This window comes from Lissotriton vulgaris, unplaced genomic scaffold (assembly GCF_964263255.1).
Source record: "Lissotriton vulgaris unplaced genomic scaffold, aLisVul1.2 SCAFFOLD_912, whole genome shotgun sequence".
Classification (NCBI taxonomy): Eukaryota; Metazoa; Chordata; class Amphibia; order Caudata; family Salamandridae; genus Lissotriton; species Lissotriton vulgaris.
In genome coordinates this window covers 268316-293460 of record NW_028247922.1, presented here as the reverse complement: position 1 = coordinate 293460, position 25145 = coordinate 268316, and the positions used below count along the sequence as shown (strand labels likewise).

At 48.2% G+C, this 25145-nt stretch overlaps 1 pseudogene; it reads right to left on the bottom strand.

Moving 5' to 3' along the window:
- The window catches only part of LOC147664975 (DNA cross-link repair 1A protein-like), a 54245-nt pseudogene that overhangs the window by 12532 nt on the left and 16568 nt on the right, over window positions 1-25145 (bottom strand).

The window sequence follows — 25145 nt, the reverse complement described above, 5'->3', positions numbered from 1 at the left end:
GGAAACTGCTTATCTAACCAAAACAGACCCTAGGACCTAGCTCTGCTATGACTGCCTTTAAAGGGTTCTATTCCTTCAGCTTTTTCACAGAATATCCTGGAGCTATCAAAGGAATGCCCACCATTAAGGTCGGTTGCACATCCCATAACAAAATGGTCAGGACAAAAGAGGCCTGACGTCCTCAGATTGCAGACAAGATATCGCTGGGGATACCCCACAAACCATGGGTGTACCTTCCCAATAGACACACTGCATTAATAGGTGAGTAACTAAATGAGCTGACAAAAATATTGCCATGCATTTTTTTGATTCTCTGAACAATCAGTCTTTTCAGTGTAGGATGTTTGGCTAGAAAGTTCAAGTCACCAGGAGTCTGTGTCACCTTGCCACTAATCGACTGATCACAGGAACTGAGTGTGGCTTGGACCAAGTTGACATAAGGGCTTCATTGAAAGGCGATAATAGCTGAGATGAAACCGGCCCTGGTTGAAGCATCTCAGTCGACACATTTGTCATTGCAAATGATGCATTTTCTTCAGCTAAGGCCAATCTAGTTCAGTTTCAGATGTCTCAAGCCTACTTGCATCTTGCAGGTATACGTATATAAGCTGTCCCTCTCCCTGTCATCCTCAGTGTCCTGTAGGACATTAAGTGTGTCCTGAAGTGATCAGAATCAGCACTGAAGAGGATCTCAGGTGTGTCATAATACTTCCATACTGGCAAAGGACATGAATAGAGTCAGATTGCATAACAACTGGTTGCACTCCTGTACTTTCATAGTGCAACACGGGCTGATGTTCGTTTGGGGTCAGAGATAAGTGTCCGATCAGATCTTGAGGCTTCTTGGCACTGGGATGGAAGAGCTGGACCCCAATGCAGGTGTAGAGGCCATGACCAAGGCTGGAGTGGGCCCAAGGGGGCAGATTGTGTCAGGGGAGGGCTTTGGCTGAAATGAGACATGCAGAGTTTTGTAGGGACAGACGGTGCACCAAAGAGAGCCTGAATCACACTGAATATCTGCAGCATGACCTCTTTGAAGATGCTACCTGCTGCAGGTCTGAAGACGACCAAGGCAATTTGAGGTGAGCTGGTACGAACTGCAGGGCGAGTAACACTGGAGAAGCGTGATCTGTATCTTGACGCCCTCACGCCTCCACACTACACTTCAACGGAGTTGAGTTCCACTTTGCCTTTTGTCTTGTGTCTACCCTTCGACTCACCAGTCAACTTCAACTGGTAAGAAAACTATTTGCAGGAGAAGCCGTGAGACTGTTCTTTGACCACTGCCTCTTCTTAGAATAGGTGATATACAGCTACACCTGCTTCTCTTGAATCCCAATTAGGTGCATTAGGCACACTTGTCTCATGATGCAGAGTCATGGCCGGAGCATAAACACACCTTGTGCAGATTTGTGGCGGATATCTGCTTTCTGCAGTCCCAGCCCAGCTTAAAGCCAGTCGTTTTCATGGGGACATCATTGCCTAGCACCAGCCTCTGGATATATGAAACTGCCAGGAGACCGACAAAGTTGGTAACAGAAGTCCAGATCCACATCAGAAGATGTGGAAAGAAAAGATCTGAGATCAGAGCACCGGGCGGGCACTTATATGCAGCTCAACTCCATTACTTCTCGGGAGCTGTGGAGTCACTATGAATATGAACCTACCAGCTGCAGGAACACTGCTAAGAAAAATATCCTGATCCTGTCTGGCGTTTGGGGATATATTAGACGTGTGGAATTTGAAGTTCAAGAATCCACCAGAAAGAGTGTTACCGAAGGTAAGTTATGTGTTCTTCCGGAGAAAAGGAATGGTTTGACAAATCCAAGGCCTCTGATCTATGAAACCCTCTGACATTAAATGATGCAAAGTAACACTACCTACTTATATCAGTTGTTTTTATTATGTTATGAAAGGTGGAGATAGTTGTATTGTAACAAGACCTATGAGGCAGTGTTGACTCCAATGGGGTGATGTTGTACTGCCGACTTAACCTGCAATAAAATCTGTTTAAAAAATAAAAAGCGAAGTAACACTGGTTATTTCCCGAGAGCTCATTCTTAAGCAGCTGTTAGGATGCAGCCTCTACAGCGATGACCTAAAAAAGAGCACTGGTCAGTCAGAGGAGTTTGCTTATTAGCCCCTTTAAGAGAGGGCAAACCAATGGGTGTACCCCCTGTTGGGGCGCCATTCATTCCATTAAAAACAGTGAGTCACCCACAACCAAGGGGTGAATTTTTCCGTCTGCCTCCCTCAGTAGATCTGGAATCTTGTCGAGAATGACTTGAAAATGTGTTGGAAATTAGGGGAATCCAGATTTTTACATTCGACACTGGAAGAGTCGAGATCATCTTGTATTTCGGCTTCCTGACAGGAACCGATTTCCACAGTAAACATATGAATGGAGAAAAGTCATAATTCAGATCCTGCCTCCACTCCTGAATGAAACCATCATTTCCTGCCACTTCTGGGCCTGGTCTCCAGCTGAGGAAACCCTGCATCTGCCTGCTCACACTGGACTCCACAGGTCAGTCTGACTTTGATTCTACATCCTTTGAAATACTCTAGAAACCCCCAATGTAATCCCCAATCTGGAACCCAGTAGATAGTTGGCGTCCAGTTCACTACTTGATTTCTTTCCAGAAACAGGTAGTATTTGTTAATCAACAAAATCCGTTGTTCCAGACAGTGATGTCTGAATTCCTTCACCGGTTCTACAAGTGTCCTGGATCTGTCCCCCAGGTGGTTGGCATAGCCCCTGGCTGACACCTTGTTCATTTTCAGAAGAATTACATTATAACACCTTTCTTGTCAGTGAATTTCCTGAGAGAGCCCCTGCTAAAAACTACAGCAGCTACTCCATATTGCTTGTTCCTGAGCGACTGTTTTACTTTGTTAATATATCCACAGTGCCACACCACCCTCACCAGGTGTATGATCCAGCAACCTTCTGAATAGGTCATACACATCACAGGTACCAATGCCTGCAAAGGATTTAAGACAGTTGGACTGGTAGATTAGAAAGCTACTTTTTTTGGCAACCCCACAAAACTGGAATAATCTCTGTGGAACCCCGTCTCAGAAATGTTAGTTAGGTGTCTTTCAGATCTATGCATGCTATCCAATCGTACCTTCTGAGCTTGTCCCAGAACAGGTGAATGCTGTCCATCTTCAAGTGGTGATACAGTATTGACCAGTATAATTATTCACATTTGAGTCGGACCTACTCTCTTTTGATACCCCCTCCTTTCTTACTGACCAGCTGAACATGAATACTCATGGGAGACAACACATTCACCCCATTTCTCTACCACCTCTACAGTTTGGGTTCCACCTTCCCAGACTACAACTTTATTGTGGGTGGAGGCAACAGGGCAATTTTAGAATATTGTAGAAGTTGAGGTGATGGCACTGCATCAACTGAAATACCGAGGAGTCTTGTGCAATCCCTAGGCGATTTTCTACTGAGTGCCAGTCTGGTCCTATGAATAGGTTGACTGTGGGTCCAACTTCAGGTGCAAAGGGCTCTGGTTGTCTTCAAGCCCTTCTCCATGGTCTGCCATGACCTGCATATGCTCTTGAATTGAAAGAAAAATAGGCTCTCCTTTTGTCTTGCCACTCCTGAGGACGTTGCCAAAACACAATTCATCCAGTCAAGATGCCCCTTACTCAGCCATCCATGATGACAACCTTAGGAGTGACGACTCTTAGGAGAGGGGGCTGTGCTTTCTCCAGTGCCTTTTTGACGAAGAGGCCATCAAGCTGGAGGTCTTGTGCCAGGGTGCCCTGCTTGGTGAAGGCCAACTCCACAATTTGAAATCTGTCTTCAAAAGTAATCCCTTACGGCATTTTGATGAGGGCACAGTTGGCATTGCCCAGAAGACATAGCCATCTGCAACAAGCATTCTAAAATCTTTGTTGACAACAGGAGCAACTCCTCACAACAGTGAATGGACTGGCAGTGCGACATACCTTAGCCCTAAAACAAAGGAAATATATTGGCCTGGCCACGGAGGCCGCTCGAGCGATACACCGCACCACAAAGCATCGCCTCTATGAAGTAGGGAATAAAAGGGAAAGCTTCTGCCGTGGCTTGACAAGAGAGATCAGCCCCGAAAGTGGAACCTGGAGGCCAAGACAGGGGCGGGGGAACTGGTCAGGGAGCGAAGTATATTGGAGATATTCACAGATTACTACGACCAACTATACTCCTTGGTTGTAAAGTTGACAGCCGATAAAGCCCCAGCTATTATCGATGACATATGCCTGCCAAGTTTGGTTGGGGCAGATCGGGAATTCTTGGAGACATATTGGAGAAGAGGAACTGGTGGCGGCGGTGAGAGAGCTTTGCTCTGGAAATCATGGACCCAAAAGGGATCTCAATTGAACTGTACAAAATGCGGTCAACTAAATTAGCCCCCCACCTACTAAAGATGTACAAGGAGAGTAAACAACAGGGCCCTATGCTGCAAGATCATAGTCTAGCCACGATAGTGGTCATACACAAAGAGGGGAAACCGCAGAAGGAGGCTTAAGTAAAAATATAGGCCAAAATGCTAGCCACGCACCTAAATACAGTAATCCTATCACTGATCTACCCTTATCATACAGGATTTATGCCCCACACTTAATCTCTAGCACCTCTATGGGGTATTGGGGCAGAGGATCGAGCAAGCCCTGGTGCTGTCACTGGATGTCAAAATGGCATTTGACAAAGTGGAATGGGACTATATCTTTGAGGTGCTGGCCAAATTGGGATTCAGCCCCCACTTCACACAATGGGTCCACCTCTTATTCTCTAGCCCAATGGCAAAGGTTAAGGTTAACTCCACAGACTCCAGAGAGGTACCAGGCAGGGCTGCCCCCTGTCTGTGCAGATGTTTACTTAGGCCCTGGACCCCTTGGTGGCATGGATATGTCAGAGTCCACTGGTTAAAGGATTGCAAGGGAGGGGGGGGGGTGTAAGGGTTGAACGGGAAGACAAAATATCACTATATGCTGACAACGTGCAGCTTTATGTGGCTGATTTAGAGTTAGTTGTGGCTAGATTAATGCAGATTATTACAAATTTTGGCAAGTATTCGGGCTACACTGTCAACTGGCACAAATCCTTGGTGTATCCACTTACGGGTCAGATCCTAAGGCACCCGCAGAACTGTGCGGTGATCGTGGCACAGGTGGGGTTCTGCTACTTGGGAATATACGTTACACCAAATACTGAGCTCTTTTTCTAGAGTAACATGACCCAGTCTCTAGGTAAATTACGGCAGGGTGTACAACATTGGTGGTCTTTGCCTCCCTTGCTATTAAGGAGAGTGGCAATATTTAAAATTGTCTCTGCTACGCTTTTTATACGCACTGCAGAAAACCCCATAGGAGGTCCCCAAATCTTATTTCAAAACGATTGAGGGGAATGTCGGATCACTGTTCTGGGATGGAGGCCCAGCACGAATAGAGGTACCCAAGCTAACAAGAGGTTGGTCCAATGGAGTCATTGCTTTGCTGGACACTCAAATCCTATTGTGCAGCTCAGCTAAGTAGAATTAATAACTGGACTTTCCTGCCACAGATTGAGCCAGTGTTCCATATAAATAGAGATGTATTGAGACCACCAAGATATCCGAACACCCTATACGGTGGTGGGAGGGTGCGAGTATGGCCTAACCCAACCAAGACAGTATTGCAACTTTGGAAAATCACCACGACATACCTTGGGTGGAAAAATACTGTAACACAGGCGACTGTTCTCGGATGCTGAGATTCCGCGACACTGAGGAAGCAACCGGGGTTTGACAAATTGGACCTCATTTGAATCTTCTCAGTGGGAGATGTATGGACCCAGGGAGATGTTAAACCCCTGCCTGACACACAACGAGAATACCAGATAGCTTCTTCCAAGGCATACAGGTACATGCAACTCTAGCATGCTGTCACAGCAGTGCTGCCACAGGGGATTGACCTTGCAGACTCCTCCCCACTGGAAGATAGATTGTTGGGAGACCCCATGTCCCATAAGGCCATATCACTGATGTATAAAAAAAAACGAATGAACTGCACACCTGATGCCCTGCAACACTTAACAGTTCAATGGGATCGAGAGGTGGGTCTCTCACATCCCCCAGGAGTTGGCCATACAACTATAGTTCCGATAGGTCCAGCTAAGAATCCTCAACCGCTCGAACGACTATGGTAAAGAAGGGGAGCGCTGCTGTTGTACGTGGCTTATGCACCTGTGCGCAGACTGGTTCCCTCTTTCAGCTTTTTGGACTCGGCTGGTGGTATGTTTTCTAGGTCTTAGCGCATGTGAGAAGTTGGCCTGATATGTGGTGTTTCCAATTCTGGAACCACCTTGTATCAGTCCAAACAATCCCTTATGGTGTCTAGTTGTAAGTCAACCTTGTTAGACAAGCTATCCTAGGGGTAGCATGGACTAAGCAGCCTTAAAGGCTTAACTTAAGAGGTCGTGTTAAGCGAGCTGTTTTACCACATACAATCCTGTAATACCAAATGAAAGGACACCACACAAGTATATATTATAAAAATATATGTTTATTTCTAAATTAATCCCCAGTACTCTTTATGAGCAAAGGGGCACAAGCGTTAAATCAAAAGCACAGTATAACATATAAAATTGCACAATTATGGATGAGGGCGGGTGGCCACTCAAACCATATATTAAAAAAAGTGGTATAAGAGATACCAATCGAACAGTGGTTAGGCCTAGGGCCTAGGGAATCGCTGCGAGCAGTCAGGACTAGCAATGCTGAAGTCGGGAGAAGCCCGCGGGATTCGGGTGCAGCACCAAAAGTGCGGCTTGCACCAATGCAAAGTCAATGGTGCGTAAAAGTTACACAAAGTTAGTTTAAAGACACTTCTGCTGAACCTAGAGGAACAAAACTTAAGACACAGACCCTAGAGGTGTGTACCAACGTGGGCACACCGACGTTGCAATGTTACCTCACCCACATGAAGTGGGTGCACAGGGTCGAAGTGGCGTCGGGTTTTGACACGCAGGCTCTTGGTGCTTGGAGCTGAAGATCCTGCAGGCGATGGGAAGCAGAAGTGTCCGGTGTGATCCAAGGGTGGATCGAAGTTGAGAAGAATCTGAAAGCAGAGGGGACAGAGTCTGGGTCACTCAGCAGTGACCAGGGTGGAACCAGGACGGAACCAGGCAATGTCGGGCGCAATCAGATGGTTGTCGAGAGGCTTCTCTCCGCTGTCACGTGGGCTCTGGGGCATCTGCGACGTCCAGGAGCAGGTCACGATCTGTCCCACGCAGGCTCTCGGCGTCAGCGCCATCGGCTTCAAGATTGCAGCAAACAGCACTTGGCAAAAGCAATCCACGCGGAACCGGGAGATTGCTTCTCCCTCAGACCAGGAGGGTCAGAGCGGGGGCTCCTTTTCACAGGAGCTGGTGCAAATCTGGAGCAACCAGAAAAGCAAGTCGGTTTAAGGTTTTCGTCGGTACAGGGGCCACAAGCCAGCTGGCAAGTGACCGGGCCAACGCGTCGAGCCAACACAAGCAGAAGGGCCCCACGCAGCACTCGTCGAGTGTGGAGGGGGTAGTTTTGGTGCAAGTGTAGCTCAGGGTTGGGGCTTCTCAAACCCCGGTGTACAGCTTCGAGGGTCACTCGTGGGCTGCACGGTCAGCGTCTCGTGGCCTTTTCAAGATGGCATGCCTCACGCTTCCGGTCGCCTCCACGGGTCTCAGCTCTGCAGGGACTGTGGATCTGGCTGGAGGAAGGCAGGCAAGCTTGATCTCATCGATCTCTGTCGCTCGAGTTCCGGCGGGAACTGCAGCAAAGCAAGGGTCGAGGTGCTGGATGGTACCTGTTTGCACAGGGTGGTCACTCCTTGACCACAAGGGAGATTCTTCAGTCTTCTACGTTGAGTAGGATGTCGAAGAGTACAGAGTTTCGTTTCTTATGTTTCTTCAGGATAATCTGAGCTGCATTGGCACTGCTCCCACTCTTATTCGAATCTGGTGGGCTGGACATCCTGCTAGGTCCCCTCCTATGGGTGGGACCCAGGAAGGGGGTGGTTACACCCCTTTCCTTTGATCCAGGCCACGCTGGGACTGGGGCTGGTGTGCCCCAGAACCGGTTTGGCCGGATTATGCAAGGGGCAGCCTTGTGCTCCCCAGGCAGTGTCTGGTTTCTTCGAAACCTCCCTGCTACAATCCACTATCTCCTGTCTGGGGTGGTGTAACACCGCCCTGCAACAGGAAACCCTTTGTCCAGGCCACCATTTGCTGAGTTTCGGTCAGCAGCAGGAGGCCAGACCCATGTCTGTGGCAGAGGCATCCATTTTGTGGATCTGAGGCTCTTTTAAAACCAACCGCGTTCCAGTAAAGCAACATGTATTCTCCCTCTAGAAGGGTGGAATGCTACCCCCGTCGCCAGAACTGGCGAGGGGGTAGTATTCCAATTCGTATGACATCTTACACGACATGTTTTGATAAAGCCAAACCAAAGTTGCTATATAACCTCGAGGATTATAAGGCACTTAATAGTATATGGTATGGCATTATCCCTGATCAGCTTAGGGAGTTGTTCCCGACAGCTGCAGACAGGCTCAGCTCATGCCAGAGCTCCATCTCACATAAAACCACACACTCTGCCTCCAGGATTGATAAGGCCTTCCATAGGAGTGACTCACAGGTTTATATGTGTCCAGATATAGGTTTAGATATAGGTATAATATATCTAAGCAAGGGGTGATTACACCCACTTGCCCCAGCTGAGTGATCAGCCAGTTGTGTCAATTTAAGAACCAGCCAGGGGTGGCAAAAGCTATGCTTCAGCCCCTGGTAGGCCTTGGTGGCACCTATGCCCTGAGCACCTATAGTGCATGGTACAGGGGCTGACAAGGAGTCCATTTCCAATTGTGGTATGTACCTATAGCACATGTATTACAAATTTAGAGAGAGAACAGCAGGCTGGGGGTCTGATTAGCAGGCCCACAGTCTCAGTAAGTCGAAAACCAGTGAAGCAAAAAGCAAAAATTGGGGTGACCATAGGATAGCAGACCCTACTCTCCTACACAACCCCCCCAAACGCATGGACATTAAATTTAACCTTAACAGATAAGTCTTCATGTTCTAAGTGGAAGTACCTGGAGAGACCATCTGCATTACCATGGTCAGTCCCTGGGCGGTGCTCCACTGTAAAGTCCATCCCCTGTAGGGAAATGGACCACCTGAGCAGTTTGGGATTTTCACCCTTCATCTGATTTAGCCACAAGAGGGGCTTATGGTCTGTCTGAATTAGGAAGTGAGTACCAAACAAGTATGGCCTCAACTTCTTCAGGGCCCAAACCACAGCAAAGGCCTCCCTCTCAATAGCTGACCAACGTTTCTCCCTGGGGGTCAGCCTTCTGCTCATAAAAGCAATGGACTGGTCTTGACCATCTTGATTAAGTTGTGAAAGCATAGCTCCCACCCCCAACTCAGAAGCATCTGTCTGTACAATGAACTGTTTGGCGTAGTCAGGACTCTTCAGGATAGGTGCAGAGCACATGGCCTTCTTCAGGTCATCAAATGCCTTTTGACAGCTAACTGTCCACTGAACCTTTTTGGGCATCTTCTTGGATGTCAAGTCATTCAATGGTGTCACAATGGACCCATACTTCTTTACAAATTTTCTGTAATACCCAGTCAGGCCCAAGAAGGCTCTGATTTGTGTCTGGGTAGTTGGAGGAGCCCAGTCCTGTATGGTCTGGATTTTGCTCTCCAATGGTTGAACCTGACCCCCACCTACTAGGTGGCCCAGGTACACAACCTTGCTCTGCCCTATCTGGCACTTGGTAGCCTTGATAGTCAGGCCTGCCTTTTGCAGGGCCTCCAGAACCTTCTTCAGGTGGATCAGGTGATCCTCCCAGGTGGAGCTAAAGACAGCAATATCATCTAGATATGCGGCGCAAAAGTCATCCAACCCAGCAAGGACTTGATTCACCAACCTTTGGAAGGTGACAGGTGCATTCTTCAAACCAACGGGCATTACCACAAACTGATAATGTCCACTAGGGGTAGAGAATGCTGTTTTGGCTTTTGACTTTTCAGCTAGTCTGATCTGCCAGTAGCCAGCTGTCAAATCAAATGTGCTCAGAAACTTGGCAGAAGCCAATTTATCAATGAGCTCATCTGCTCTTTGAATGGGATGTGCATCTGTCCTAGTGACAGCATTGAGACCTCTGTAGTCCACACAAAACCTCATTTCTCTCTTTCCATCTTTGGTATGAGGTTTTGGCACAAGGACCACTGGGCTAGCCCATGGGCTCTCTGATGGCTCAATCACTCCAAGCTCCAACATCTTTTGCACCTCAGCCTTTATACAATCCCTGACATGGTCAGGTTGCCTGTAGATCTTCTTCTTCACAGGCAGACTGTCACCAGTGTGCACCTCATGGGTGCACCAGTTAGTTTGACTGGGTGTGAGTGAAAACATATGCCTGTGGGCCTGCAACACCTGTCTGCAGTCCACCTGTTGCTGCTCAGTGAGGCTGCCTGCCAAGGCTACTCCATCAACTGAACCATCATCAGGGTTCTGGGAAAGCAGGTCTGGGAGAGGGTCACTCTCTTCCTCCTGATCCCCATCTGTGGCCATGAGGAGACTCATGTCCTCCCTGTCAACAAATGCTTTCAAACGGTTTACATGGAGCACCCTGTGGGGGCTCCTAGGGGTGTCAAAGTCAACCACATAGGTGACTTCTCCCTTTTTCTCAATGATAGGGTAGGGTCCAGTCCATTTGTCCTGGAGTGCTGCTGGGCCCACTGGGTCCAACACCCACACCTTCTGCCCTGGCTGGAACTCAACCAGAACAGCCTTTTGGTCATGCCAAGCTTTCTGTAATTCTTGACTTGCCTCAAGGTTTTTGGATGCTCTCTCCATGTATTCAGCCATCCTGGAGCGGAGACCAAGTACATAGTCCACAATATCTAGCTTAGGCTTTTTGAGAGGTAACTCCCATCCTTCCTTCACCAAACACAGTGGACCCCTCACAGGGTGGCCAAACAAAAGTTCAAAAGGGCTGTAGCCAACCCCCTTCTGTGGGACCTCTCTTTAAGCAAAGAGCAAGCAGGGTAAAAGGATGTCCCATTTCCGCCTAAGCTCCTCTGGTAGACCTTTTATCATTCCCTTTGGGGTCTTGTTGAACCTTTCAACAAGCCCATTGCACTGTGGATGGTAGGGTGTGGTAAACTTGTAGTTTACTCCACACTCTTTCCACATTGCTTTTAAGTATCCAGACATAATGTTGGTTCCTCTGTCTGAAAGAACCTCCTTTGGAAAGCCCACTCTTGAGAAAACTGCAATGAGGGCTTTTGCCACCACAGGTGCTGTGGTGGTCCTCAGGGGAATTGCCTCTGGGTACCTGGTGGCATGATCCACTACCACCAGTATAAATCTGTGCCCAGATGCTGTTTGAGGATCCATGGGACCCACAATATATATTCCAACTCTTTTAAAGGGTACCCCCACCACAGGTAGTGGTATCAGGGGGGCCTTTGTTGTGCCACCCGACTTACCACTGGCTTGGCAAGTGACACAGGAGCGACAAAACTCCTTGACATTTTCTGACATGTGAGGCCAGTGAAAGTGAGGAACAGGCCTGTCCCAAGTCTTATTCTGGCCTAAGTGTCCTGCAAGGGGAATATCATGGGCCAAGATGAGAAGGAAACCCCTAAACTTCAAAGGTATAACCAACCTCCTGGTGGCACCAGGCTTGGGGTCTCTAGCCTCTGAATAAAGGAGTCCATCATCCCAATAAACTTTATGGGCACCTTGAGCATTCCCTGCAGCCTCAGCAGCAGCTTGCTGTCTGAGGGGTTCAAGTGAAGGGCAATCTAATTGGGCCTGCCCCAGGTCTGCCCTTGAGGGTCCCCCTGTCCCCAGAAACTCAACCTGATCAGGTTCAAGCTCCTCAGAGACAGTCTCCTCTTGGCCTGGACTGCAGAATCAGTTTCCTGTGAAACCTGATCCTCAACCTGGGGCAAGCGGGAAGGCACAGCCTTAACCCTCTTGCTTCTTCTCTTGGGTTGTGGTTGGTCTAATGTTTCAAGATCCACCACTGGTTCAGGAAGGCACTTCTTAGCCTGAGACCTTGTCACTGCAAGGACATGAGCTGAAATCCCTAGCATTTCTGCATGAGTCCTGTACTCCACTTCTGACCAAACTGAGCTTTCAAGATCATTGCCTAACAGACAGTCTACTGGGAGGTCTGCACTCACAACAACTTTCTTTAAGCCATTTACCCCTCCTCCCCAGGAGAAGTTCACAACAGCCACACTATGTGAAGTAGTGGAGTTGCTTGCATTGGTCACTAGGTAACTTTCACCGAGTACAATCTGTCCAGGGTCCACAAAGTCAGGTGTCACCATAGTGACACTGGCACAAGTGTCCCTGTAGGCCTGAGCCAGTTTCTCATTGATTAAGGGAGTCTGCCTATATTTGCCCAGGTTACTGGGGCTTACTGCAGTGGTCAAAGATAAGTCCACATCATATAGGAGAACTGCCTGTGTGGGGATTCTGACTAGGCCAGATTCCACCTCAGTACCCAAGGTTAACCCTACTAACCCCTTAGGTTGTGCACTACCACTGCTGACTGTACTAGGGGGTGCAGTTGCTTTAGGAGCTGCAGTGGCAGGAACTGGATTTTTCTTAGTGCATTCACTGCCCCAGTGTGAAACTGATTTGCAGGTATTACACCAAGGTTTCTTTGGGCCATCATTCTTCTTTTTCTTTTTGTCATTTTGGGAACCACCCTCCTTATTACTAGTTTGGGGGCCTGAAGACTTCTGGTCCTTTTCTTTATCTTTCTGATTCCCACCCTTCTGGTCTGTTTTCTTCTGGTCACCATGGTTCTGGGGTTTCTGCTTAATCCTTGTTCTGACCCATTTGTCCGCCTTCTTTCCCAATTCTTGGGGAGAGGTCAGATCAGAGTCAATAAGGTATTGATGCAACAGCTGGTTCTGACAGTTATTAAGGATCTGCTCTCTCATTATAAGATTGTACAATCCTGTATAGTCTGAGACTTTACTTCCCTGCAGCCAACCCTCCAAAGCCTTAGTGGCACAATCAACAAAATCAGTCCAGTCCTGAGTCTGTGCTTTTTGGGTGTCTCTGAACAACAACCTGTATTGCTCAGTGGTTAGGCCAAACCCTTCAATAAGAGCACTCTTCAGGACAGAGTAGTTTTTGGCATCCTCAGGTCTAACTGTGAGGAGCCTATCCCTCCCTTTCTCAGAAAAGGAGTACCATAAAATTGCTGCCCACTGATCCTCAGGAACTTGCTGTACCATGCAGGCTCTCTCAAGAGCAGTCATCCATTTGTGGATGTCATCCCCTTCCTTGTAGGGGGGCACAATTTTTGTCAGGTTTCTATTATCATAGCTCCTGTCTTTATCTTTAGGAATTTTGCTGCCACCAGTGGCATCTAAGCCACACAATTTTCTTTCTCTTGCTAAAGCAAGTTTAGCTTGAGCCAAGGCTATCTCTTCCCTCTCGATCTGGAGTTGGACAGCCCTCATCCTGGCCCTATGCTCTTTCCTCTGGGGGGGGGGGGGGAAGTCATTCCCCTTTGAGATTCTCTTGAGACACTAGAAACACGAGTCTCCTGATGAAGATCTCCTCCTTCTATTGCCTGGGAGAATTAAGTTATGGGATCTGGGGAGGTGCTGGCCCTCTCCACTCCCATGTAGGTCCAGATTGGTCTGGTTAAGCCTGCTAATCTGTACCTGGGTCCCCCTCTGATCCAGATTCTCAGGCTCCTCTATCTCTGAGCCTTCTTCTTCCTCTTCCTCCTCCTCTTCTTCTTCTTCTGGAAGATTCTCATTCTCAGGGGAGTTCACCCCCTCTCCTGAATCTAAGGGAGCCTGACTCACCTTATCTAAGTCATCCTTTCCAGGATAGCTATCAGGGAAGGAATGGTAGGGCCTCTGCCCTTCTTTAGCCCCCTTGCTGTGCACAAGGCACCCAAGTCTTTGTGGCTAAGGTTGTCATATCTGGAAGTTGCCTTGGTAGGGTCAACTGTTACAGGAGCAGAGCCTGAGGCTCCACCTGCATCAGACATGACTGCTAGTAAGGTGTAAGTGGTGCACTTACCTACACTAAGTGTTTTCCTACTGTATCTTGCTAGTAAGTTGTAGTCAGGGTGTGCTAATCCCTTTAATCTACAACTACTAAGTTCAGTAGAACTTAATATGCTAAGCTTTTGATTTATATGTACCTAGGGTAGTTGATGTGATCTTTCAATTTGATAAAAAGATTGCAATGGTAAAACAACAGCAAGCTCAAATCCCACCGCTGCCACCAATGTGAGAAGTTGGCCTAATATGTGGCGTTTCCAATTCTGGAACCACCTTGTATCAGTCCAAACAATCCCTTATGGTGTCTAGTTGTAAGTCAACTTTGTTAGACAAGCTATCCTAGGGGTAGCATGGACTAAGCAGCCTTAAAGGCTTAACTTAAGAGGTCGAGTTAAGCGAGCTGTTTTACCACATACAATCCTGTAATACCAAATGAAAGGACACCACACAAGTATATATTATAAAAATATATGTGTTTATTTCTAAATTAATCCCCAGTACTCTTTATGAGCAAAGGGGCACAAGCGTTAAATCAAAAGCACAGTATAACAAAGTTGCACAATTATGGATGAGGGCGGGTGGCCACTCAAACCATATATTAAACAAGCATTTTCAATGCAATGGTCTCGCCTTTGGAAAAGTTTGAGCTATTGGCATTGTTAATGACACATTTTTTATTTATGTGTTGGTTTAGAAAACAGATAAATAAATGGCATTGTCACTTACATTGTTATTAGCTTAATCTCTGCAGTCTCTAGAACTCCATAGCACTCCCTAGTTACTCTACACTCTCTAGCACTGTGCACTTCCTAGCACTCCCTAGCTTCCCTAGTAACTCCGCACCTCTTAGCACTCTGCACTTCCTAGCACTCCCTAGCTTCCCTAGTAACTCCGCACCTCTTAGCACTCTGCACTTCCTAGCACTCCCTAGCTTCCCTAGTAACTCTGCACCTCTTAGCACTTTGCATTTCCTGTCACTCCCCAGTCACTCCCTAGTCACTCCCTAGTCACTCCCTAGTCACTCCCTAGTCACTCCCTAGTCACTCCCTAGTCACTCCCTAGTCACTCCCTAGTCACTCTGCACTCCCTAGTCACTCTGCACTCCCTAGTCACTCTGCACTCCCTAGTCACTCCCTCTGCACTCCCTAGTCACTCCCTCTGCACTCCCTAGTCACTCTGCACTCCCTAGTCACTCTGCACTCCCTAGTCACTCTGCACTCCCTAGTCACTCTGCACTCCCTAGTCACTCTGCACTCCCTAGTCACTCTGCACTCCCTAGTCACTCTGCACTCCCTAGTCACTCTGCACTCCCTAGTCACTCTGCACTCCCTAGTCACTCTGCACTCCCTAGTCACTCTGTGTTTTAGAATAAACATAACAGTACGTTGTGTGTATAGAGACATGCATAGCGTTAGTTGTGACGGAAATGGCCAAAGCCACAAAGGTTAAAAGGTTTTTGAAAAAAACTCTAAATTGCTTTTAAACAGTATTTGTTATTGTTCTAGATTGTATAGAGGTTAGATTCAAAATCTGCTGTTGTCTTTGCTTGCCTGACGATCTTAAGATGATAGGGTTTTCAATGTACTATAGCAACATAAATGATTAGATATACTCATGCAATGCATTACGTGCAAGGGTACAGGTGAACAAAACCATAACGCCTGCGTTTACTTGGTGTTTATTAACTTAAGCCCAGGTGAATCTCCAAATGCCATTGTTGTGACGAATGGCTTGCCTATGCAGGTTATTCAGAAGCACAAATGTGTTACTTAATAAAAGAAGAATACACTATCACATCCTAATTAAGGACAGGGAAAGGTCTTTTGCAAAAATAGATTGCATTAGTTGCGATTCTAAAGAGTGACCGAAAACTGGAAAGTAAGAAGTTCCAGGTAAATAACTTTTGCATACATCATCCACATAAGCATGAAAAAGATCTCACACAATCTGGCTCCTGAGCTCTAGAGCCTAAAGATGCTAGACGTACTGCACCACTACATGCATATCAGGAAGGAAGGAAGGGAAGAAAGAAGGATAAAAGGATTGGGTAAACAAGCCGATTACAGGTGAAAGTCAGTAGACTCTGTAGACAGGGCAAGCTATGCAAGATATTTGATTAATCCATAATGGTGACAAAGCGGAGCAAAATTTGCTAGATCTGTCTGTAGACTTCGATAAAGCGGACTACATGCTGTTGATAAAGTGCCTAACAGATTAATATAGAAGAGGGGATGGTTTCAAGCCCTTCCCGGACTGTGGTACCAGGGTAACATTCTAAAACAGCAAAATCAAGTTCAAGATAACATTTTGTTTAATATATAAAGCTTGCCATTATCAGAGCGGATTACATTGTTCAAATGTAGGGCTGTGTGTGTCCTACATGGATGCAACAACTCATTCACACACTGTGAAAGGGCTGGGCCCAAAGCCCAATGTAGGTATCCGTATTATCTACAACTAGTCTTTGATAACAGTAGGCAAGGCCTAAAAAATGTCAAGGACAGCCCTATGTGGTAGAGAGAATTAGACATCCTAGAATGTTAGATTAAACTTGTACAACACAGTGATTGGTCTAACAGAACCTCGGCTGCTGAGTGTTTACTACCTTCAGCCAATCCTGTTTTTAGAAACTATTAACACGTTGCACTGTGAAACTTCATGCTTTGCTTTTACCGTTCAAAGCAGGAGGTGAAAAAACAAACCGCATTCAAACTGAAGCAGGCTAAAAAGCCAAGCCCCATGTCATACCCTAAATGACATGGGACTCCAACCAGCTCTATAGAGCTAATGTAACCAAATGACAGAGTCCGAAACTTTAAAGGAAAGCTGTGATTATCCAGTAGCAGCTTATAAGTAATGCTTTTTGGAGCAGATTAAAGTGGACAACAACCCCAAAAACGCAGACTCACAATAGTATAGCGAATAAAAACATCAGTACTGACACAAAGGGCACCTAAATGCCAATAGCTATCAGGACCTACTAGGTATTAAGTTACCATGGCGTCACTGGCTTGCCAATTGGCCCTTACAGGAATGTTTCCTGCTACTTGTAGCCTTTCATTTATATGGCGAGAAAAGCAAACCAACAAGAATGAAAAAAATATCTACCGAGCCACTCACACCCGACACCCTTCAACTTCGAGCTGTGGTACAGAACAATGTGCAGATTAAATCCCATGCCATCTTACCTGGATCTTCTTGTAGATCGGACATTGCTTCTTTCCTTTCTCCCCCTCAATGGCATCAGATTCCCGGAACCTCTTTGGCCACCCCCTTGCTGCCCACCTCCTGGTGGCTTTGCACGGCCTCCATTGGTCTGAGGAGGTCCTAGCAGCGGGTCAGAGTCTCCCACCGACCCCCCGGCCTTGCGCTTTCTCTGGCCTCGCCAGCTCTCTTTGGGGGTCCCTGCCGCTGGGCTGCCTGGCGCTTTCTGAGAGAGGCTCCTTCCCGGCACCTTCTCATCCTTGGCTTTGGGTTTCAGCCCAAAGAAGACTCCAATGTCCGTCTGCTTCAGAGTCTTGGACAGCACGGCGGCGGCACTGACGGCGGGCACACAGACCGAAGGCACTTTATTTTGGGGGAAGCTGAAAATACGCGGAGACTCTCTTGATGGAGTTAAAGGCACAAACTCTTCTTTTACGCAAACAGGCTCAGAAACTGCAAACGCTCTCCCAAATCCGACTGGGCTGCTACTTTCCTCCTGTTTGAAGCCGAAGGAGCTCCTCTGTTCGCGGAAGGCGCTGCTGCTGGCCCGGGTCTGGACAGGCATCTCCCCCGGGGACAGAAACGAGGCGCTGCTGGGCAGGTCTGAATGAAGCTGACTGGCGGTATCTGGCCCTTGAGTGTCCCAGTCCCCCTCATCAGACACAGGTGAGCTGAATCCTGTCCAATCAGCTTCCTCCTTGATGGTCACGCGCTCGGAGGGCAGTGATGGAGGACAGGTGCGCGGGGACACGCGGTAAGAGGTTTGGCTGAATGCGGTTTCTTAGGTTCCTCTGTTTATAGCACCTTCAGGCTGCTTCGCGCCGTGCCCGAGGGCACACGCCTCCTCTGCGGCGTGGTACCCATTGGCAATGCCCTGCTGTCTCGAGGTTCTGGTGGAGCAGCCTGCCTCCGCTTCACTGCAGTCCTCATCCGAGGGATGAGTGTAGAATAGCCTTTTCCGTAACCGCTGGACTTTCTCGGCTGTTTCTTCTTCGTCGCTGCAGAGCGGCGAGTAGGAGATGTCTTCAGAGTCGGTAGAGGGCTGGGGCTTTTGAGTGTTTAGAGAGGGCTGGGCCCAGTCTGTAGTGCCACAGTCCAGGCTGCCCACGGCCGCTGGTAGGATGTAGTTCTGCGTCGTGTCCCTGCTGTTTGGTTCATCGGTGGCGGGCACGGTCCCTGCCCGGCTTCCTGCCAGCTGGAAATGGGTGTACCGCCTGTAGTGAGAAGGGATGGTTGAACTGCACAGCAGGCCATCCGGACACTCTGTAGAAAAGGAAAACAAGGAAAGGCACGGACAGCGGGAGGGGGGGGCGGGAAAGACACGGACAGCGGGAGGGGGGGCGGGAAAGACACGGACAGCGGGAGGGGGGGCGGGAAAGACACGGACAGCGGGAGGGGGGGCGGTAACGGGCAAATAGACAGCAGGAGGGGGGGCGGGAAGGGGCACACGGACAGCGGGAGGGGGGGGGCGCGGAATCAAAAGCACTCGCCTGGAACTGGACTTCCTCCGGCGGCGGCAGTCGGCCGCGGAATGAGCTGTATGCCGAGACAAAAAAAAAAAAAAACAACTCCGCCCACCGCCGCATAACTACACAGAGGGAACGCCCAGAGGGGGGGGGGGGGGGGGGGGGGAGAAAATCGCTGGAACGCCCACGAATCTGGTCCGTAAATGACGGACAGATCTCTGTTCCAATGGCTAGCCTCCATTTATGGAGCTAGCCAATGGAACAGAGGGCGGATTCAAGTCCCCCATACTGTAAAACTAAAGATTTCTCCTGGGGGCGGAGCTAGGAGCTCCGTGCCCCAGGCGAAACCTAAAAAGTGGTATAAGAGATACCAATCGAACAGTGGTTAGGCCTAGGGAATCGCTGGGAGCAGTCAGGACTAGCAATGCTGAAGTCGGGAGAAGCCCGTGGGATTCGGGTGCAGCACTTAAAGTGCGGCTTGCACCAATGCAAAGTCAATGGTGCGTAAAAGTTACACAAAGTTAGTTTAAAGATACTTCCGCTGAACCTAGAGGAACAAAACTTAAGACACAGACCCTAGAGGTGTGTACCAACGTGGACACACCGGCGTTGCAATGTTACCTCACCCACAGGAAGTGGGTGCACAGGGTCGAAGTGGTGTCGGGTTTTGACACGCAGGCTCTTGGTGCTTGGAGCTGAAGATGCTGCAGGCGATGGGAAGCAGAAGTGTCCGGTGTGATCCAAGGGTGGATCGAAGTCGAGAAGAATCTGAAAGCAGAGGGGACAGAGTCTGGGTCACTCAGCAGTGACCAGGGTGGAACCAGGACGGAACCAGGCAATGTCGGGCGCAATCAGATGGTTGTCGAGAGGCTTCTCTCCGCTGTCACGTGGGCTCTGGGGCATCTGCGAGTGTGGAGGGGGTAGCTTTGGTGCAAGTGTAGCTCAGGGTTGGGGCTTCTCAAACCCCGGTGTACAGCTTCGAGGGTCACTCGTGGGCTGCACAGTCAGCGTCTCGTGGCCTTTTCAAGATGGCGTACCCCACGCTTCCGGTCGCCTCCACGGGTCTCAGCTCTGCAGGGACTGTGGATCGGGCTGGAGGAAGGCAGGCAAGCTTGATCTCGTCGATCTCTGTCGCTCGAGTTCCGGCGGGAACTGCAACAAACAAGGGTCGAGGTGCTGGATGGTACCTGTTGGCACAGGGTGGTCACTCCTTGACCACAAGGGAGATTCTTCAGTCTTCTACGTTGAGTAGGATGTTGAAGGGTCCAGAGTTTTATTTCTTATGTTTCTTCAGGATAATCTGAGTTGCATTGGCACTGCTCCCACTCTTATTCGAATCTGGTGGGCTGGACATCCTGCTAGGTCCCCTCCTATGGGTGGGACCCAGGAAGGGCATGGTTACACCCCGTTCCTTTGATCCAGGCCGCGCTGGAACTGGGGCTGGTGTGCCCCAGAACCGGTTTGGCCGGATTATGCAAGGGGCAGCCTTGTGCTCCCCAGGCAGTGTCTGGTTTCTTTGAAACCTCCCTGCTACAATCCACTATCTCCTGTCTGGGGTGGTGTAACACCGCCCTGCGACAGGAAACCCTTTGTCCAGGCCACCATTTGCTGAGTTTCGGTCAGCAGCAGGAGGCCAGACCCGTGTCTGTGGCAGAGGCATCCATTTTGTGGATCTGAGGCTCTTTTAAAATCAACCGTGTTTCAGTAAAGCAACATGTCTTCTCCCTCTAGAAGGGTGGAATGCTATCCCCGTCGCCAGAACTGGCGAGGTGGTAGTATTCCAATTCGTATGACACCTTACACAACATGTTTTGATAAAGCCAAACCAAAGTTGCTATATAACCGCGAGGATTATAAGGCACTTTATAGTATATGGTATGGCATTATCCCGGATCAGCTTAGGGAGTTGTTTCCGACAGCTGCAGACAGGCTCAGCTCATGCCAGAGCTCCATCTCACATAAAACCACGCACTCTGCCTCCAGGATTGATAAGGCCTTCCATAGGAGTGACTCACAGGTTTATATGTGTCCAGATATAGGTTTAGGTATAGGTATACTATATCTAAGCAAGGGGTGATTACACCCACTTGCCCCAGCTGAGTGATCAGCCAGTTGTGTCAATTTAAGAACCAGCCAGGGGTGGCAAAAGCTATGCTTCAGCCCCTGGTAGGCCTTGATGGCACCTATGCCCTGAGCACCTATAGTGCATGGTACAGGGGCTGACAAGGAGTCCATTTCCAATTGTGGTATGTGCCTAAAGCACATGTATTACAAATTTAGAGAGAGAACAGCAGGCTGGGGGTCTGATTAGCAGGCCCACAGCCTCAGTAAGTCGGAAACCAGTGAAGCAAAAAGCAAAAATTGGGGTGACCATAGGATAGCAGACCCTACTCTCCTACACAGCCACAAGGGAAAATCCACCTCCGTAATTCTAAATGGATGTTTATTAAGACAGTGCTACAAGGAGAAGAGAACCACACTCCCTTTTCTAGATTGGGCTAGAGCCACACAAAGCTAAAGACTCCTTAGCACCCGTTTTATGATTCAATTTGTATACATGTGTTTTCACCATACAGCAATCATATATTCATAAATAGTTCAGATCCTTTTTAGTCAAGGTTGTCGTTGGTGTTGTTTTATTTCTGGAGACGTCACAGCCAACACGTGTTTCGTCGTTAGGGGAATGTAACCCACAACTTTCTCAAGGCTATTCTGCTGGGCAGGCCCCCAACTTTGAGGCATGGAAGTGGGACATGGACTGGTGCATTTTAGCTGAAAAGGATGTTCTGAGGGTAGAGGATATCCCTGGAATTGGGGTAAAATTTGGAATGACTGGAACTCCTTTAGGGGTCCTATCCACTTGGACCTAGCTGGCAAAGATGCGGGAAATTGCAGTGCAATTCAGAGCGAAACAATGAGCAGGGAGACAATGTTGGGACTGGTGGGGCCCGAACAGAGGCTTGAAGTTATTTGGAGATGTACGACAGTGCTAATGTTAAAGGGTTTTGTTTAATGCCAAATTTAATAACAATATATGATTAAAAAAAATATGTTGACTAGCGCCACAGTCTCCTTGGCTCCCACAAACGTGTCTTTGCAAAACGGTCCTCCTACTATTTACATTTACATATATGCAGGGCCTTCAAGGAGGTAATGCTGCAGATTGTTTGTGCAAATACAGGTCCCACATTGTGCCTTGAGGCCCAAAGGAGCCACAGCATCTACTATTCTGATAATCAGCAGTGACACTGCCCTGAAGCAGTCTGCCCCCTTGGGAGTGGCTACCAGGCCTGTGCTAAAGTCCATGCCCGTTCCTTCCTTACTGGTGTGGTCACCAACGCTGCCAATGCCAATAGAAGACCCGGCTCTTAATTTTGTGGCCTTACTGGGAACCTAACACTCCATTGTAGTGCTTGACTCTCTCACGGTAGCAGAGCAGTCAGAGGCCTACTTTGGGGAGGTGGTATCTACTAATAATCACCATTCACTGGCACCCTACAATAAAACTCAGTAAGTGACCGTCCAGGCAGTACTTTTACTTTAGAAAAACAAGCACTTATTACACACAGACTACCAAATACTATGCAGTAGTTTGCAAATATGTACATTGGCAGATGCAAATTACCAAACATGATATTGTAGAATAACCTTTGACCCCTCTAAAGGGGTCACACACACGTATATAAAGCAATAAATAGCAAACATGTTATTGCTGAATAACCTTTGAACCCCCCCCCAAACTCCCTAAAGGGGTCACATACACACATATAAAGCAAGTCTATTGGTTGGTCATAGGGTTGTGATCAACAAACCACATGTTAAAAACAACATTCTGTACGTAAATGCAATAATATGAATAACAATGCATATTCAATGTGGACCATAGACCATAATCACGGTCAGCATTATTATGTCCTGACATTTAAAAATGAGCAAACAATGTGTGAGGACTTTTTATAAACTTTCCAGCCATGAAAATGCTATAAAATAGGAAGGCCCTAGAGAGCATAAGGCACAAGTTACTACTTCTGTAAGGATATATCTGTAAGAGACATTAGTTAGTGATCGATTCTTCACCTTAGAATATCGCCAGGCGTCAGACTGGATCCGGAAAGTTTTGCTTAGCAGTACCCCTCCGCGTCAGTAGGTGGCGTCCTGCAGCTCCACGTCCGTCGGTGGCGTTGTATGTGCAGAGATGACGTCACAGAGACTACTTAGGCGCCACCCATGCGTGCTGGCGTCAGTTCTGTACACGACTTTCCGCGCCAGGAACACAGAGCCATGCAAGATACTGACGACTGGTGCATTGAATACTAGGGCCCTGAAAGGGATCACCTTAACCCAAGTAATCAGTTCGCAGAACGGGGAGGATGGGCGGGGCGGTAAGAAATCTATCACTAACTAATGTCTCTAACAGATATATCGTTACACAAGTAGTAGCTTGCGCATCTGAAAGAAACACATTAGTGATAGATACCTTACCTAAGAATAGATACCCCAGCAATACCAACCCCGTGGTGGGTCTGTAAATAAGATTACACCAGAAAGTCACGGAGAACAGAACGGCCAAAGAAGCCATCTCTCCGGACTTGACTGTCAAGGCAGTAATGCTTGGTAAAAGTGTGCAGCGAGGCCCACGTAGAAGCCTGACAAATGTCCTGCAAGGGAACGCAACGTCCCAAGGCAGTAGTGACTGCCGTTGCCCTGGTGGAATGGGCACGCAGCCCCACAGAAGGCTCCTTTTTAGCCAACGAGTAACATGCTTTGATGCAAAGAACGACCCACTGAGAGATGGTCCGTATGTTCACGGCCCAACCTTTTTTTGGCACCCATGTAGTCAACAAAGAGTTGGTCATCCACTCTGAACTGCTGTGTGAGCTTCAGATAAAATGAGAGTGCACGTTTTGGGTCCAGACGGTGGAGCCTCTCCTCCTCTTTCGGAGGATGCGGAGGCTGGAAGAATGTGGGCATGGTGATTGTCTGCCCAATGTAGAAGGGCGTAACAACCTTTGGCAAGAAGGAAGGAAGGGTCCTTAAAAAACCACCTTGTCCGGATGAACATAAAGGAAAGGAGGTTTAGAAGAAAGGGCCTGGAGCTCAATCACTTTTCTGGCAGAGGTAATAGCTACCAAGAAAACCGACTTTAGAGTAAGAAGAAGCAAAGGACAGTTATGAAAAGGCTCAAAGGGAGCGCACATCAGATACATCAAGACAAGGTTTAAGTCCTATTGCGGCATTATGAACGGCACAGGAGGAAACGTGTGCGTAATGCCTTTCAGGAAACAGTTAACAACCGGGGACTTAAAAAGAGAAGGCTGATCAGGAAGCCGCAGAAAGGCAGAGATGGCAGAAAGATAACCCTTGATAGTGCCCAGAGCAGAGCCCTGCTGAGCCAAGGAAAGAAGGAACAGATGAACCTTGGAAAGAGGGGCAGAAAGAGGATCCACAGACTTATCTGTGCACCATGCCACAAACTTGTTCCACCTGGAGGCGTATATGGTTTACGTGGAGGGACACAACAACAAACAATGGGAGGAGGGTCTAAAGGCGAGTTTACCGACCAACCAGGTACATGCCCCGGAACACAATATTATCACAGCAAGTAGTACCTGGGGGTCAAAAATTAGTTAGTCAAGCAGAGTGGATCACAACACCAATACTACGCAAAGAACACCAGTGAGAACGTCGTGCATGCTAGTAAATGCAGGCCAAGTCAAGGCTCAGGAGCATATGGAGAAATAGTTCCCATCAGAAGCCACACTGTACCGCCCTCTTTCTCATCATTTGGGTTCTCCTTACCCAGGAGACAAAACGGCCGGTCAGATGTTACCGTGACCGATAGATGTGGTGAGTGGGTGGTATGTTGTGTACAAAGATTAAAGTGGCTACTGAAAAAAGCAGTGTTGAGGTGGTAGGAGTGAAAAAGTGAGGGAATTAGATAAAATTAGGTGAATCGGGTGGACAAACAAAATTTATTAGTGTCTCCCAATCCCTAAGGTTAAAAAACAAGTGCAAGTGCGGGTTTTAAATAATAACCGTACTTGATAGTGGTCGACATGTTTCTGCATTACATAGAACAGAGTTTCAAATGCATTCTTCAGGACCTTTTTATAAGAACACTGCTACGCGAAGGTACAAAACAGTTCCCTCTTAGGAGCGCCGGTGCCCCCCCAGACAGTACGGATGACTGCCAGGAGACACCGACGGACAGGTAAGCGAGCGCTCGCTTTCTAACACGCACGCTGGCAGTTTGAGATATACACAAGCGCGCTGAAACTTGACAAAACAAACGCGCTGCCTTGAAAGCGATCCCGCTTCCATTACGGATGGCTATGCTTCTACCCGAGTTTGGCTATATATTTAAAATACGATCAGCGGACTAGCGCGCTTAA